Source organism: Mustela lutreola, chromosome 12, assembly GCF_030435805.1.
Source record: "Mustela lutreola isolate mMusLut2 chromosome 12, mMusLut2.pri, whole genome shotgun sequence".
Classification (NCBI taxonomy): domain Eukaryota; kingdom Metazoa; phylum Chordata; class Mammalia; order Carnivora; family Mustelidae; genus Mustela; species Mustela lutreola.
Window position 1 is genome coordinate 32,999,692 of NC_081301.1, and position 15,168 is coordinate 33,014,859.

Consider the following 15,168-nt stretch of genomic DNA (forward strand, 5'->3'; position numbering starts at 1 on the left):
CAGACATAATAATAAAGCTTGTTAGAACTGCCTAGAAGAAAATACACTGGGCTTTGGAGCCTGGTCACTTCACAATGAGGAGGGTGCTTGGGTTCTTGTCATCTGGTGCCTCCTCCCAGAGGTCTTATAAATTTTTATCCTAACTCTTGCCTGGTGTCTGGTTGTCTGAGGATGTTGGATCAATGATACTGAGAAAGGGGAGTGACTGCATTTGGCTTTATAAAAATCAAACTGCTAGATCAAATGTGGATAAAATACTTTTATGTATGTGTACCTTGAGCTTGACACTTGAAGCCTTCTAGATATATTGTAGACCCTCATAGTGCCATTATGGGGTAGGTATGGCTTGACCCCTTTATGAACAAGGATGCTAAGACCTGAAAAGACCGTACATCTTACCCAACTGTCTCTCAGCAAGTGTGTGGCAGGGTTGGCCATGGAACCGGGGTTCTGGACCACGGCTCTCTAGTTAGATGCAAGGTCTGCGTGACTAGAGCTCCCGAGTGTCTGGCTCCTTCACATGTTTGCTCATGTTCAGAATGCAGGATGTGGGGTAATTGCATTTAAGTACAATAAAGGAGAAACAAACGGCTGAGCTCACAAGGTCTTTTGTTTGGGATGGTACCTGTTTATCTAACTGACTCTCCCCGAATCACTAATAATGTCTTTGGAGCCAGGAGACGGGCCACCCTGTATCTGAGACATAGGCGTCTCTCTTTGGGGTTCAGAAAGTCACGTTCCAGCCTTCTTGGTGCCTTGAGTTAGACAAATTCAAGAAGAAAGGGGTGACTACGTTGGGGGGAGGGGCACCACTAATGCCATCCTGAAGACATCCACAGGGGGTCTGAGCTTTCTGGAGGCAGGGCGGTCTGTAAGAGTCTGTGGCACATGAAGAATTCCCTATGGATGACCCTCCATGGAAAGGGCATTAGGCCCAGTGTAGTGAGCGACACAGTATAGAAGAGAGTTTTGGCAGATCAGATGGACTTCACCCAGGCAGACCAGGGCTGGAATTTGGCTGCCATCTGTGTGACTCAGGGCTAGTCACTCAGCCTCTCTGGGCCCAGTCTCCATGTACCTAACTGTGGTGCCTCTCTAAGGCCTGTGCTGTATGTAACACTGGTTCTCACTTTATTTCCTATGTTTTGAATGTCCAGCCTTCTTTGGGCTGATGTTCTCAGCATTCTGCCTACATCCACTCGGATCCCCTTACCATTTTGGAGCCCACCTTTGGCCACATTTAATTTATTTGGCTGCTGGAATCCACTTTGCCTGTCCCCCGGAGAGCTGAAGAGCCGGAAGCACCTGGGGGATTGCCCACCCACATCCTGTTTTTCAGTAACTGATGGGTACAAAGGTATTAGTGCTCCAGCCCCCTCGCCCCTGTCCAGGACGACCCTGGGATGTAACTTTCCCTGGAGTTCACTTGTGGGCTGAGCCAAAGTTATCACAAAGTGACTTGTCCGATGAGGTACTTGCTGGGCTTCCTCTCCTCTCTGATCTCACTTCCCCACTTCCATGCTTGTTTGGGAACACTCCCTAATAAGTCACTTGCACATGAGTCCTCGTCCCCAGGTGGCTTCTAGGGAGCCCAGTTCAAGATGCAGCCGTGGAGCTCCTGCTGTCTTAGGTACAAGACAGACCCAAGCAGGCTCACAGACACTCCCAGAGCTCTTCTCTGCCACCCATGTCAAAGGAACCTGCTAAAAACGCAAGCTTTGCATAAAGCATGAAGCAAATTTTTAAAAAAAACTCTTGAAGAAAATGATTTACCTTTGTAAGGTTTTAAAGGATGTTTTGTATATATGGTTTTGTTTGAGTCTCGTAGCACGGCTGATATAGGAAGAACTTGTGATCTCTTTTTTTCAGATGAAGAAATCGAGGCCCAAATTGAGAATGTGATTTGCGCAAAGTCACTCAGGCACACATGGCAGAACCAGGTCCAGGAAGCCAAGTTTTCTAAGACGTTGTTCCTTACTGCGTGTGGCACAGAGGTTTGTTTTGACAGCGTGACTGACGACAATGAAGTGCTTTCCGCCGATTTCTCTTAGTGTTTGTTAACATCTTTATTCATCCTTTTACAGTGTTCTTAGAGTTGGCCCACTCCATTATTCTTAGAAAGAAAAATAATTATTTTCATTATAAAAATTCTCATCACATACAATTTGGGATATACAGGGGGAAAAAAGAGCAATATGAAAACAACTTTCATCATCCTCACAAAGTTTCTTCTAGCTTTCTAGCATTTTCTTCTAGTCCTTCCTGCTTTCTATGCATGGTTATTTCTTTGTGGGTTAAACACTTGGGATAATTATTCCTATTAACACATATGATTGCCAATGCACAATCATCTTTATTGATCTGTAAATGCCATCTTCTCTTCTGTTCTAATCCCTGTGCTTTCCTTTTACAAGATGAGTTTGGTCCATCTTGTGCTGGAGAGTCAGGCAGTGCTCAAAGAAGTGATGGGGGCATGTCAAAAAGATACGGAAATCAGCCTGAAGTGGCTCCCATCAGCCAAATCTGGGATAATTCAAGCATCAAAATAGTCATGAAAATAAGCCATTAAAAAATAGGAATCTCTGAATCGCTGTGATGATAGATCAGTAGTAAGTGGATTAATACTGAGGAAGAGGCTCTTGCTTCCAGTAAAATGCCAGCCGATCAACACGAAGGGAGTTTTAGGGCTGGAAGATCGTTTCGCAGCCATCATGGTAAAGCTTGGCTTAAATAAGAATCGTCATTCTGGAAGGAGCTCCTCAAGGTGAAATGAAAGGCTGCCGGTTTGTGACGTGAAGACGTATAAAAATAGAAACCAAACTTCAGGGTGAGTGTGCAGCTCCCAGGAGGACTCTCTGTGGTCATCATGAGACCCTCTTATCTGTTCTAAGTGAAAACTGATGGATACGTTTCGATTCTGCTATGTGTGTGCTTGTTGTTTGCTCTCTGCCGTGTCTCTGGATTTGAGAGGAGGGAACTAGAGTGTTGGGTGTTTTCACCTCTCCTAGAGCAAGGCGGCCAAATCACCTTTCTGCCGTCCCTGCTCATTCAGATGCCACTCCTCCCCGTCACAGTGTCAAACTTGTTGCCCTGTTGTTTTATCTGTAATGGCAGGTAAAAAGAAAGAAGACACCTCCTCTTGGATCATGGCAAACATTTATGAGAAGCCTCCAAGCTGTTTTCTAGTCCCCTACAACTTGGACAGAATGAAGTCCAAGTCAGAGAAGCAAATATTTGAGAGTTACATGTGGGCTTAGGGAATGTTTATCCAATCTGGGTAAGAATCATTTGTCACTAAAAGGCTCCACACACCCTACCCCCATCACCGTGTCACCTTGCAGAAGGTCAAGTGGCCTTATGCACGAGGCTCATGCTCTGCATTCTTCATCAAGGGGCATAGAGGGGTGGGTGAATCACTGCTGTCACAAGCCAGTAGTCAGGAGGGGATTAAGAGTAGAAGCCCGCCTTTTCAGGGGGAATTCAAATATGCCATACCCTTTCTCCAAAGGCCAAACAGCAGAGGGCTAGGGTCTGTGTCCATTTGGGGCAGAGCTTTAGAAAAAGAAACAGGTGAACTGAGGTCTAGACATCATTAAGATGAGTGGTCTCAAGCGACAGTTAAACAGTATAGTATGGTTTATCACATCAGTCTCCTCAGCCTGCTCAAGAGAAAAGAGGTCTCTCCAGAGGGCCAAGATCCAGCCCCAGCTCAGCTCCTGACTTGCTGGGTAATCTTGGGCTGGTGACTTGCCGTCTGAGGCTCTCAAGTTCCTCATCTATAAAATTAGGAATGGAGTAAGTAATGCCTAAGTTGGCACTTGATTCTTTTTTTGGAACCCACATGATGACTCTGAGATGGGTATGAAAAAGAACATCACCCCCATCTTACAGATAAAAAAACTGAGGCTCGCCAAGTGGAAGAATTGAGGCCAAAGTTGTAGTGGACATAAATAGCTCTGAATTCCCTAACTTTGACATTCTTTCCATTGCAATGACAACCCTATTGCATAGTTGCCATCAGAATTTTTGTACTTGGAACAATTGTGGGTGAGGGAACAGTATGGGCAGAGACCCAGAATCCTGTCTTTGTAACCGAGACACATCTGTCTCCACTTAATGCTCACTACTTTCTCTTTAGGGGTTTAAAAAATTGGCTTATCGATGTTTTGTAACCTTGGTTTTCCATCAGCAGTGAAGGAAGATACCATGGCAGGCAGTCAGAAATAACCCTGGAATGACAAGAATGTAGCCATCTCTCTTAGGCATGTCAGCAAAAGATGCACCAGGCTGATTCCAAGCAGAGAAAGGCTGAGCTGAGAGGCACCTGCCAGAGGCCATGTGAGCAGCAGTGACATTAGCCCATAGGATGGGGACTCTCTAGGCAGCCACATACCAGTTGGGAGCTTCACCCATGTCAACTCATCAAATCCTCACAGCAGTCCCAGACGTGGGACACATCATCATCCCCATTTCACAGAGGAGAAAACCAAGGCCCTCCAAGGTTGTAGAACTTGCCCAGAAAGTCTCCAGGTATGTGTTGGAACTGGGAAGGAATCTGATCCAAATCTGTCTGTCTTCAAGGATAAGGTCTGTTTTCATAACCTTATAGCACACGCTACCTTCCAGATTACTTAGGGATAATTGCAAGATTCTGTAGACACACACACACACACGATTAAATGGCCACTTAGAACCACTAATAGTGGATGCCTCTGTGGAGGAAGACTGGTAGCTTGTGGGTATAAAAAGAAGGGAGATTTCCTACTAACCATAAATGTTTTACCCTTCTAAAATTTTGAAACATATGCATATATCACTAATTCAAAATGAATTTATTTATTTTAAGATTTTATTTATTTGTTAGAGAGAGAGAGAGCTTAAGCTGGGGGAGTGGCAGGCAGAGGGAAAAGCAGACTCTTTGATGAGCAAGGAGCCCAACACGGGACTCCATCCTAGGACCCTCAGATCATGACCTGAACCAAAGGTAGATGCTTAACTGGCTGAGCCACCAAGATGTCCCTCAAAATGAATTTACATTTAACAAAAGGTTACCTAGTATATTGGTTTCCTGTGGCTGCTATAACAGATTTCCACAGCCTGGGGCTTCAAACAATAGAAGGTTTCTCCTCACAGTTCTGGAGGTCAGAAGTCTGAAATCAAGGTGGTTCAGGGCTGTATTCCTGTCCAAGCTCTTGGGGGGAATCCATTCCTTGCCTCTTCCAGTTTCTGGTGGCTTCGGATATTCCTTACTCATGGTACGTCACTCCCAACTCTGTGGTCATATTGCTTCTTTCTTCCCTTCTCTGCACATGTGTCTTATAAGGTTACGTGAGGCCGCGTGTAGGGCTACCCTAATCCAGGGTAAGTTCTTCTCAAGATCCTTGACTTATTCACATCTTTAGTCATGTAAAGTCATGTTCAGTCTTTTGCTATATAAGGTAATACTCATAGTAGCAGGGGTTAGGGTGTGGACATATCTTTTGGGGGCCACCATTCCACCCATTATGGCTAGGAATTAGCAGGTGAATCTCCACCCCTTCCTGTCTGATGTTGTTTCCCCCCAGTGTATTGCTCTGGGTAAGACACTGGAGTCTGAACACTGCAGCTGTAGCTCTGAAGCTCGTTGAGAGTGTTTCTGTGGCCTTCTTGGAGAGTTATGTGCACAAGCTTGGAAGTCAGCCTGGGCGGGTTCTAATAGCCCCTCCATTTGTCACCCGGGGGACCCTTCGGAAAACAAATATGCCAGTTTTGCTGGTGATATTACTAAAGTACAATTTTGATATGTGTAATGATATTACAGCCCTTCCTTTAGGCCCTCAATGGCTCCTCAGTGGATGCCCTAATGCTCGAGGCCTCCGGATGATTCCTCTGCTCCGGCCCTATGCCCCAGGTGTGTTTATCTCAGGATACTATGGACTCACCTAGCTTTTCCTACTTCTTGCTTGTGCTCCTCCCCTGCCTAGATTTCCTTTTTTTCTCACATCCGTGTGTTGAAACCCCTCTCATCCTTCAAGGCTTAATGAAATGCCACCTCTTCCACAAAGTCTTTGTCTTCATCTGCATGAAATCTCTCCTTCCATTCATTCCTCCCTTGGCCCTCTGCATCTCCTGCACCAGAGACACACCAGACTTGGCTTTGTATGGCCTGGAGGCCCCTTGTGAACTGTGGCTCCTTGCAGGCAGGAAATGTGTCTTGGGCACTGTGGGAGACGGGCACAACACTTGCCAGAAGGAAAGTGTTCAGTGCTGTTTGTTGAGTTTATATAAAAACAACAGAGACCATACCAGAACAGCCCCTCCGTGGTTGTGTGCTCAAAATCCTTGGTTTTATGGATGAGGAAACTGTGACCCAGTCTCAGGTGGGAAATTACGTATTTTCAGCCTTCTCTTTCAAGACAACCTGAATGATTAGAACAAAAGATTGAAAGTTTCCATTTGGGGCCCTATTAGCTGCTGGCTTGGGAAAATATATTTCTTTGTAATGCTGTCAAGTGGCAAAGGGTGTGCCTTTCATGGTAAAGTCTCCCTGCTTCAAAGAGACGATTGTGAACTGTTTGGTCTCTTTCTCACCGTTCTCTGGCTGTCACGGGCGCATCCCAGCCCTGGTCTCTCACATGGCCTGGTTAGAACGCTCTTTTAACTCCACTGTATTATTCTTCTAACCTGCCTTTCCTCAGAGGGAAGCCCGACTTGCCCTCCAGGTTCGACGTTCTGGAGCTGTTTTTGAGAGCCCAACTCTCCCAGGGAAAACACAGGAGACGAATGAAAGCCGCCCCCCGTGCAGCAAATCCTTCTGGTTGTGTGAAACCTCAGAAGGTAAAGCAGTCTTCTTCATTGCGTCTTTGTCGTCTGGCAGCGTGTAAAGAAGGGCGAAGCAGAAAGGCAAACCCGAACACCTGTGGCCTTTATGAAAACCAAAGCCACCTCCCGCCCTGCGCGGTTTGTGTTCTCAACCTGCAGCATCTGTCAGCCTCCGATGAAAACCCAGCAGTGGGGGGACCCCGAACCCGGGCTCAGACGAGCTGACTGAGGAATTAGAAGGATTTTGCCATAAGCCCATTAATTCTGTCTGATTGAAATATCTTCCAATTCCACGCGGCCAAGGACAGCTGCACTTTTGTCTCACATTTTCCATGGTGTTTTACGCCTGCTTGGAAACAGGGGTGTGGGTCTTTACAGAAAGGTGGAAGGGCCGGAGATGTGGACCCCAGAGAGAGGGGGCTCCGCAGCTGCCACTTACCAGCCAGAGGGGGGCTTGGCTACACCACTGAAGCCTCCAAGTCTCAACTACCTTAGATGCTGTATTTTACCAGGAGTTCACTCTCTAAGGTCATGTACAGTTGTTCATTTATCACCAGGTTGGGAGAAAAGGGAAAGCAAAACTTCATGGTTGAAGGAAGGCCATTTATCTCAATTTTCTCTGTAACAAAATTGACCTTGGCCCTTTGACCTACTTCGGGACCTGGCGAAGGCATGGTCTGAGCACCTGCGGTAGGAGGAGCTGGTGGGGAGACCCAAGTAGACTCAGCTATGGAGACTGGACACTGCTGGGACCAAGATGCTACTTCACTGACTCAGGGTCATCATCTAAGACAGGCCCGCAGTCCTCCGCATTCAGTAAGCAGCACTCTTGTTACTCCTTCTGGAACCCCAAAACTGAAACCACCAACAGCCCTTGGAATGCGGAGAGACACCTTAAATCATTCTCTTTGTTTATACATTCCTCAAGTATAAAAACAAATGCTATTCATATCCAGGTGCCCCCTCAAAAAAACAAAAACAAAAACAAAAAAAACCAAATGCTAATATTCTTGCTATAATTTTAAATCAATAAAGAGACAACAAAGGATCGCAATGATGTAAAAACTATGCATAAAAGAAAAGACAAATGTTGATTAATAGTGGTTGTATTTAAGAGATAATGGGCTTTTTTCAGCTTTTGTATGTATTTTTTAAAAACTTAAAAGGGGGGATGCCTGGGTAGTTCATTTGGTTAAGCAGCTGCCTTCTGCTCAGGTCATGATCCCAGTGTCCTGAGAGCAAGTCCCACATCAGGCTCCTTGCTCGGCAGGAAGCCTGCTTCTCCCTCTGCCTCTGCGTGCCACTTTGCCTGCCTGTGCGCCCACACTCTCTCTTTCTGACAAATAAATAAAAAATAAAATCTTTTAAAAAAATACTTAAAAGCATTCATCAATTACTCTTATTATAAAAAAGGGTCCTATTCAGAAATATTTTAATGCCCCAAAGGGAAAGTTCATTTATATTATATTTTCATGAAAATTACATATATAACTTTGATAAAAATTAACGATAGCATGCTATAATACTGAAAATTTTGGAAGATGCTTTATGAATATTAATAGAGACCAAGTCTGTGTCACTCAGTGAGTGCAATATACATGAAAGTATATTACGATAAATTTCTTACACACATAAAATGATTATGTGATCAAAAAACTTCAATTTCTAAGACTTGTACACTCAATAACAAGGAATATTTGATGCATTTAAGAGTACAATGGGGTGCCTTGGTGGCTCAGTCTGTTAAGCGGCTGACTCTTGATTTTGGCATAGGTAGTGATCACAGTGTCGTGAGATCAAGCCTTGCATGGGCTCTGAGCTGGGCATGGATCCTGCTTGAGATTCTCCCTCTCCCTCTGTCCTTTGCCCTCCTGTGTACGCACTCTCTTTCTAAAAACAACAAAACAGCAGCAGCAGCAATAACAATAAAACCCAGCATAAAAATTTGGGCAGCTTCTTTTTTATTTTATTATTATTTTTTTAATAACAGCCTCTTTTTTTTTTTACTTTGTTGTAATAGAAGGAATCTGCATCTGTGTAAGCTGTAAAACACTGTCAGCCTCATTCAAGTTTGTAAATTGGAATTAGTAGAGGAAGGTATTGATGTTCTAAAATATTCTGGTTGTTATGAGTACGTGCATGTAATAGAAACGTATGTTCTATAGCAACCTTGTGCAGGGTTAAGCTCAATGGAACAGTTGTTGGAAAGAAGTCTTGGATGTTACGTGAGTAAAGGGTCCAGGATTTAGAGATGCTGTGCAAACCTAGTGTGCCACAGGCCTCATCCTTCTTGGAGCCTCAAGTACACTAATTTTCACCGAGACTCTCATGAGCAGTGGGCAGTAACTGGCATTAGCTCAGAGCATTTGCCCAGGAATGTTTTTTTATCCCCCCACGAAGGACACTTGGCACTGTGATGCGCAGTGTCTTAGGCACGTGAGGACTTCCTCTTCTCATTTATTCTTGAGCCCGCGAAGCCGAGTTTGTCAGCCTCTCTTGCCACAAGAGGGGTGTTTTATGAATTTGAAGCACACGTGCAGATCGCCCTAAACCACTTAAGGAGCCACGTTACGTGACTCAGAAGCCCAGTTCCCACCGTTACAGAGAGTCTCATTCCAAGTCATTCCCTCGCGGAAGCTCGGTTCTGATGAGACAGCAGAAGACCAGAAGGGACTTGTGAGCTTCAACCCAGGTTCCGTGCTTTGACCTCCTTTATAACATGGCTTAGGAATGACAGGCAACCCTGCAACTCACCCCCTTCCAGCCCCCGACACACAGCTGCACGCCCTTGGCTGGCATGTGAAGCGTGCTCAGAAAGGGGAAGAAAAACCCAAACCACAAAACGCCACATTCCTTTTGAGGGCTGTATGTGTACACACCCTAGACCTTTGACCCTCTTTCCTTGCTGAACAGGGGTTTTCAAGGCTTGGAGTCAGGAGTGCTGGACGGTTAAGATGCAGCTCTACCACGTCTAGTCTAATGGTTCCGGCATTTACTGTCTCCGGGGCTCTGTTTGTTCATCATCAGATGGAGCCAGTGAGCCCTGAGCCCCGTCTAACCTTCCAGCATTGTGAAAAGGATAAAACAGACTAAAAATACTACAAAAAGATGGAAACATGAGGCTTGGTTCTACCATTATAAATGGAAACAGCCCACTTTCTGTTTCTGAGATGGTGGGGAGATGGAGAAAAATGGGAAAAGCTGAAGACCTAATGAATGCTCCCCAAAGACTCCTAGACTCTCAGCCTCCCCAGCCCGCTTTCCCACCTACATCATCAGTCGGTCTGCTCACCAAATACAGGGCTTCCATGCACCCTAAATTTAGACAGCAGAAATGGGAAAAGACAAGACGCATGAGGCAAAGCATGTGTAGAACACCATTCATAGCCTCTATCATCCTGATAAAATGTTTACACCACTGAAAAATGCACTCAAATGAGCACTTTCCTTAAAAATAATGTTCAAAAACATAAAGGCTGGAAGTATCTGAAACAGCCATAAACACTTCTGAAGAAACAAAAAGATTCCAGTAACAAAACCACACACCTCTGAAGTCTGACAGCTGAGGCCAGAGTCTGGGAAAACTTGCCATGAATTATAAGGCAGATGGAACTGGATGAAGTCTACCAAAGTGGCAGAAAAAGTAGGAAGACCTGGCATTGCATCATGTAGATTCCAAGTGGTGGTTTAGATTTTTAACACAAAGCAACAACAGTGACTACAATAGAAGTACAAATAGCAAAGTACTAATAGGAAAAAACCCACATATTTTATAGACTATTTCTATCATCTTGGAGTGATAAAAGCCTTTCTAGAAATGGCTCAAAGGCATATACCATAAAGAAAAATACTGCTTTATTTGACTAGGAATAATTTAAAATTTCAATGCATCAGAAAGTCAAATACCTCCTGTGTTGCTGGTGGGATTTTAAACATACTCAGCCACTTTGGAAAACAGTCTGGCAGTACCTCTGACGTTAAATTTAGAGTCACCACATGACCTAGAAATTCCACTCCTAGGTACAGACCCAAAAGAAATGAAAATACACATCTACACAAAAAACTTGTACCTGAATGTTCATAGCAGCGTTATTCATAATGGCCCCAAAGTAGGAATAACCCACATGTCTATCAAGTGATAAATGCATAAATAAAATCTGGTGTACCCATACAATGGGATATTATTCACCCACAAAAAGCCATAAAGTACTGACAAATGCGCAACATAGATTAATCCTGAGAACATTATGCCAAGTGAAAGAAGCCAGTCATAAAGCATCACATGTTGTGTGTGTATTTTGTGTATGTTCCTGTATTCTTATGAAATGTCCAGAATAGGCAACTCCTATTATTCTTTCCAAAATAGGAATGGAAATGAATTAGAGGTACCAGGAGTTACAGGGTCTGGGGATAATTCTGGGCAATGACTACCAATGAGTTCAAGGTTTTTTCCTGGGTCCTGAAAATATTCTGGAATTAGAGGATGATGGTGGTTTCATAACTGTGAATGTACTAAAAACCATTTAATTGTATACTTTAAGAGGGTGAATTTTATTGCAGGTGAATTATTTCTCAGTAAAGCTATTATTTAAAACATATAAACAGCTACTATAAAAACTATAAAAAACATAAAATGGCAAAGCTAATGACAATTGTGACATTTTGCTGTAAGATTAATATCTATAATATACAAGGAATTCTTACGTAAATTTTGAAAATAAGTAAGCGATTTTAAAAATTGTCAAAGGTAGGGGCGCCTGGGTGACTCAGTCGTTAAGTGTCTGCCTTCCGCTCATGTCATGATCCCAGGGTCCTGGGATCGAGCCCCTCATTGCATTGCATTGAGTTCCCTGCTCAGCAGGAAGCATGCTTGTCCCTCTCCCATTCCCCCTGCTTGTGTTTCCTCTCTCGCTTTTTCTCCCTCTGTCAAATAAATAAATAAGATCTTTAAAAAATTGGCCAAAGGCCAAGATACCCATTTCATAGGAGAGGAAGCACCAAAAGCCAATAAACATTTTTGTTTATGCTTATTATGAAAATTTGAAGTTTCTGCGGTTGTTAGACCTGCTGCTAGAGGTTATCAGTGTGTTAATAATGAAGCACACATTTACTATGTCATATTCTGAGAAGAGGTCCTCAAGCTTTATCAGAACACCAGTGTGTGTGTGGCACAAAAAGGGTTAAGAATCCCTGATTTACAGGAAACATAAAGTATGGCATATCCGTATAAGGAAATGCTATATAGTCATTATAATTGATATTGTTTTTTAAGAATGTAGAACAATTGGAACTCATACACTGCAGGCAAGAATGTAAATTGGGGCAACCATTTTGGAGACTATCCGGTATTTTCTACTAATGCTAAACATTTGCATATCCTGCAACCTAGTATTTGCACTCCTAAGCATATATGCACCAGAAATATATACATATGTTCACCAAAAGACATCTAAAGAAGTTATAGCAGCTATAATAGCCAAAACCTGGAAACAACCCATGTGTCTATCAACAATAGAATGGATCAATAAATTGTCATACGTTTATACAAATGTATACTCTATGGTAATAGTAAGTGTGAATGAACTGTTGCCAAATGCAACAACATGAATCTCATTCCTCTACTGTCCAGTGAAGAAATATAGACATGAGAATGAACACCACATAATTCCATCATAAAAGTTCACAAATCAGGAAAAACTCATTAGAAATTAGAAGGCAGGATAGTGGCTTATTTTGGGGGAGAGGAGACAGTACTGAGGAGAGGATCCAAAAGGTTTTTGGGGTGCTGGGTAATGATCTATGATTTTATACTGGTGCTGCATGTAAAAGTAGATCTCATTTGTGAAAACACTTTGAGCCTTACACTTAAAATTTTTGCATATTTCTGTTTTTTTGTTGTTGTTGTTATACTTCAATCAAATGTCTGCTTCAAAATGACAAAAAAATTTTAATGGCATGGAAAAATGTTCATAATATCCTATTATATTGAAAATACCGATTAATATAGGAGCAAGCTGTTCATAAATGGTACATCTCTTTTTCTTAACTATATGCCTATATTGCCAATTCAATGCAAAAGAAAGCATTGTATCATCTCATTTTTGTGAAAATTAAGATCTGATCGTATCAATATCAAAATGATAACCATGGTTACCTCTGGGTAATGGGCTTGTGGATGATTTTTCTTTCTTTTTGAAAAATCATTATGTGTATTTTCTCATTCTTCTAGTGTGGACATATATTTCTTTTGAGAATGAGAAAAGTCATAACTATTCCTTGCAATTCCGGTTTAATCAGTGTTATTGAAATGTAATTTTTGTACAGTACAGTGCACTTCTAAGTGTGCAGTTCACTCAATTTTAGAGAGGCATGTGCACCCATGTGCTCACCACTTAAGATGAGAACGTTTCCACCCCCAGAAACTCCCTTCATGTCTCTCCGTAGTCAACTTTTACCTCTCCGAGCGAGGTAGCCGTGGATCTGATTTCTATCACCACAGTTTTGTCTGCTGTAGAAGGTTCTAGAAATGGGATTATACTGTAGGTACTTTTCTGTCGGATTTCTTTCGCCCGACATAATGCTTTAAAGATTGATTTCTGGTTTTGTGTATATATATACATTCCTTTTTTTTTTTTTTTTTTTTAGCAAAGAGTCACGTCGTCAGTGCTTGCTGCTTCCTGATCTGTGGAGTGAGACACCGTCCACGGGGGAAACAGCCCTCCACATCCTCTCCAAGCTTGTCTGCTGCAGGCCGGAGTGATCTTAGAGCCTTCCCAACCTGGAAGGACAGACACCAGCGCCCCCCCCCCCCTCCCCCGTCCCCCGCAACAATCCGAGTCTGCGCCCCTCCCCCCGCGGCAGCGCCAGACTCAGGTGAGAGCCACCCTGCTTCTAGCCATTGTTCCGCAAGTGACAGCCTCCGGGGCAAATGGAAAGCCGTCAACCTGAGGGCTGTCAACTGCAGACAGGAATTCCTTTCTTTGTCAGGCTGGGTGGTCTCTGTGGCTTCGGCAGCAGCCGGCACAAAAGACGATGAGCGCCGAGTGCGCGCCCGCAGAAAAACACCGCCACCACCCGACGGCCCTCGCCGCACTTCTTTGTGACACCGGGATTAGCCCTGCGTGGCTTCCCTTGACGGTGTGGGAGGCGTCACACCCGGCCCCCGCGAGGGCATCCGGGGTCGTTTAGTCCAGGGTCCCCGTGTCCAATCCCCTGCCCCCGGCCTGCATGTTTCTGGAAGAGTATTTGCCCCAGAATCTTAGTCACCGACAGCTAGCGGGGCCCCCAGAGAGTGGGTCCAGACGCCGGTCACAGAGCACGAGGACTCGGGCAAGGACAAGCAGCCTTCTGTGAGGAGCTCTTAACACCACTCTGAGCTGCTTTTTAAATAAACGACCCCTCAAATAGTACAGTGTAAAATAAAATTTTCCAATAAAAAAGGAGAACGTGTGCGCAAATCCACAGACTTGTGGATCCCCGCGGCCTTTGTAGAGAGGCTTTTGTGCGCTCGCGGCCGGGACGCCAGGCGAATTTCATTTATAAGTAGCTTGGTGCCCCCTACTGGTCATTAGCTGCAAGCGCGGCTGCCTCTCCCCAGGTGCCTTCCGCATGCACCATTTTTTTCTAATTTCAAACTTCAAGAGCGGGACTGTACACTAGGCAGTTGTATCCCATTTTACAGATGAGAAATGGAAGCCTCTAGCGATTAAATAAGCTGCCCAAAGTGGCTGAGCCTGGATTCAAACCTACTCTTGTGGAACTCCAACTTCCTTCCACTCCATGTCAATACCACTTGTCTGGACACTGTGTAGCACTTTCCCTTAACAAAGGATTTTTTAAAAAAGATTTTATTTATTTGAGAGAGAGGAAAGAGAGCGAGATAACTTGAGTGGGGGAGGGGCGGGAGAGAGGGAATAGCAAACTCCTCGCTGAGCAAAAAGCCCACGCCTGGGCTGAGATCATGTCCTGAGCCCAAGGCAGCAGCTTACCTTACCAAGCCCCCCAGGCTCCCCAAAAAATGATTCGTAAATACCTCAAAATAGGCCATGAAGTGGGAGCTAACGCCCCTGTTTTAGCACACGGGAAGGCCTAGGCTGGGACATCAGTGACTTGCCCAGGACCACAGGTCCAATAAATGGCCACGTGCCCACTCACCGCACCAGGCTGCTGCCTAGGAGGAATGCTACACACATGGTCCAGGAGGGAACTTACTTCCTGGGCAGGCTGCATCCTTGTGAGGAACAGGGAAGCTGAAGTGTTCCCACGCAGGCCTTGTGTGGGAGGGAGACACCAAAGCACTCAGGGATAAAATGGGTTTTCTATTCATGGGGAACTCACATCATCATCTACTGGGTTCAACAGATGTGC

The 15,168-nt window shown here is 44.3% G+C and overlaps 1 long non-coding RNA gene across 2 annotated transcripts in view; it reads left to right on the forward strand.

The window, feature by feature from the left end:
• The window catches only part of LOC131812878 (uncharacterized), an 88,999-nt gene extending 74,391 nt beyond the window's left edge, over positions 1–14,608 (forward strand). Inside the window, exons 7-8 of one of the 2 annotated variants that reach the window (XR_009346530.1) lie at positions 1,870–1,994; positions 13,447–14,608. This is a non-coding gene — a long non-coding RNA (uncharacterized LOC131812878). Of the gene's footprint in view, positions 1–1,869; positions 8,394–13,446 lie in introns of those variants that run through there. The other variant, XR_009346529.1, reaches the window with a different exon arrangement.
• Positions 14,609–15,168: the final 560 nt, after the last annotated feature.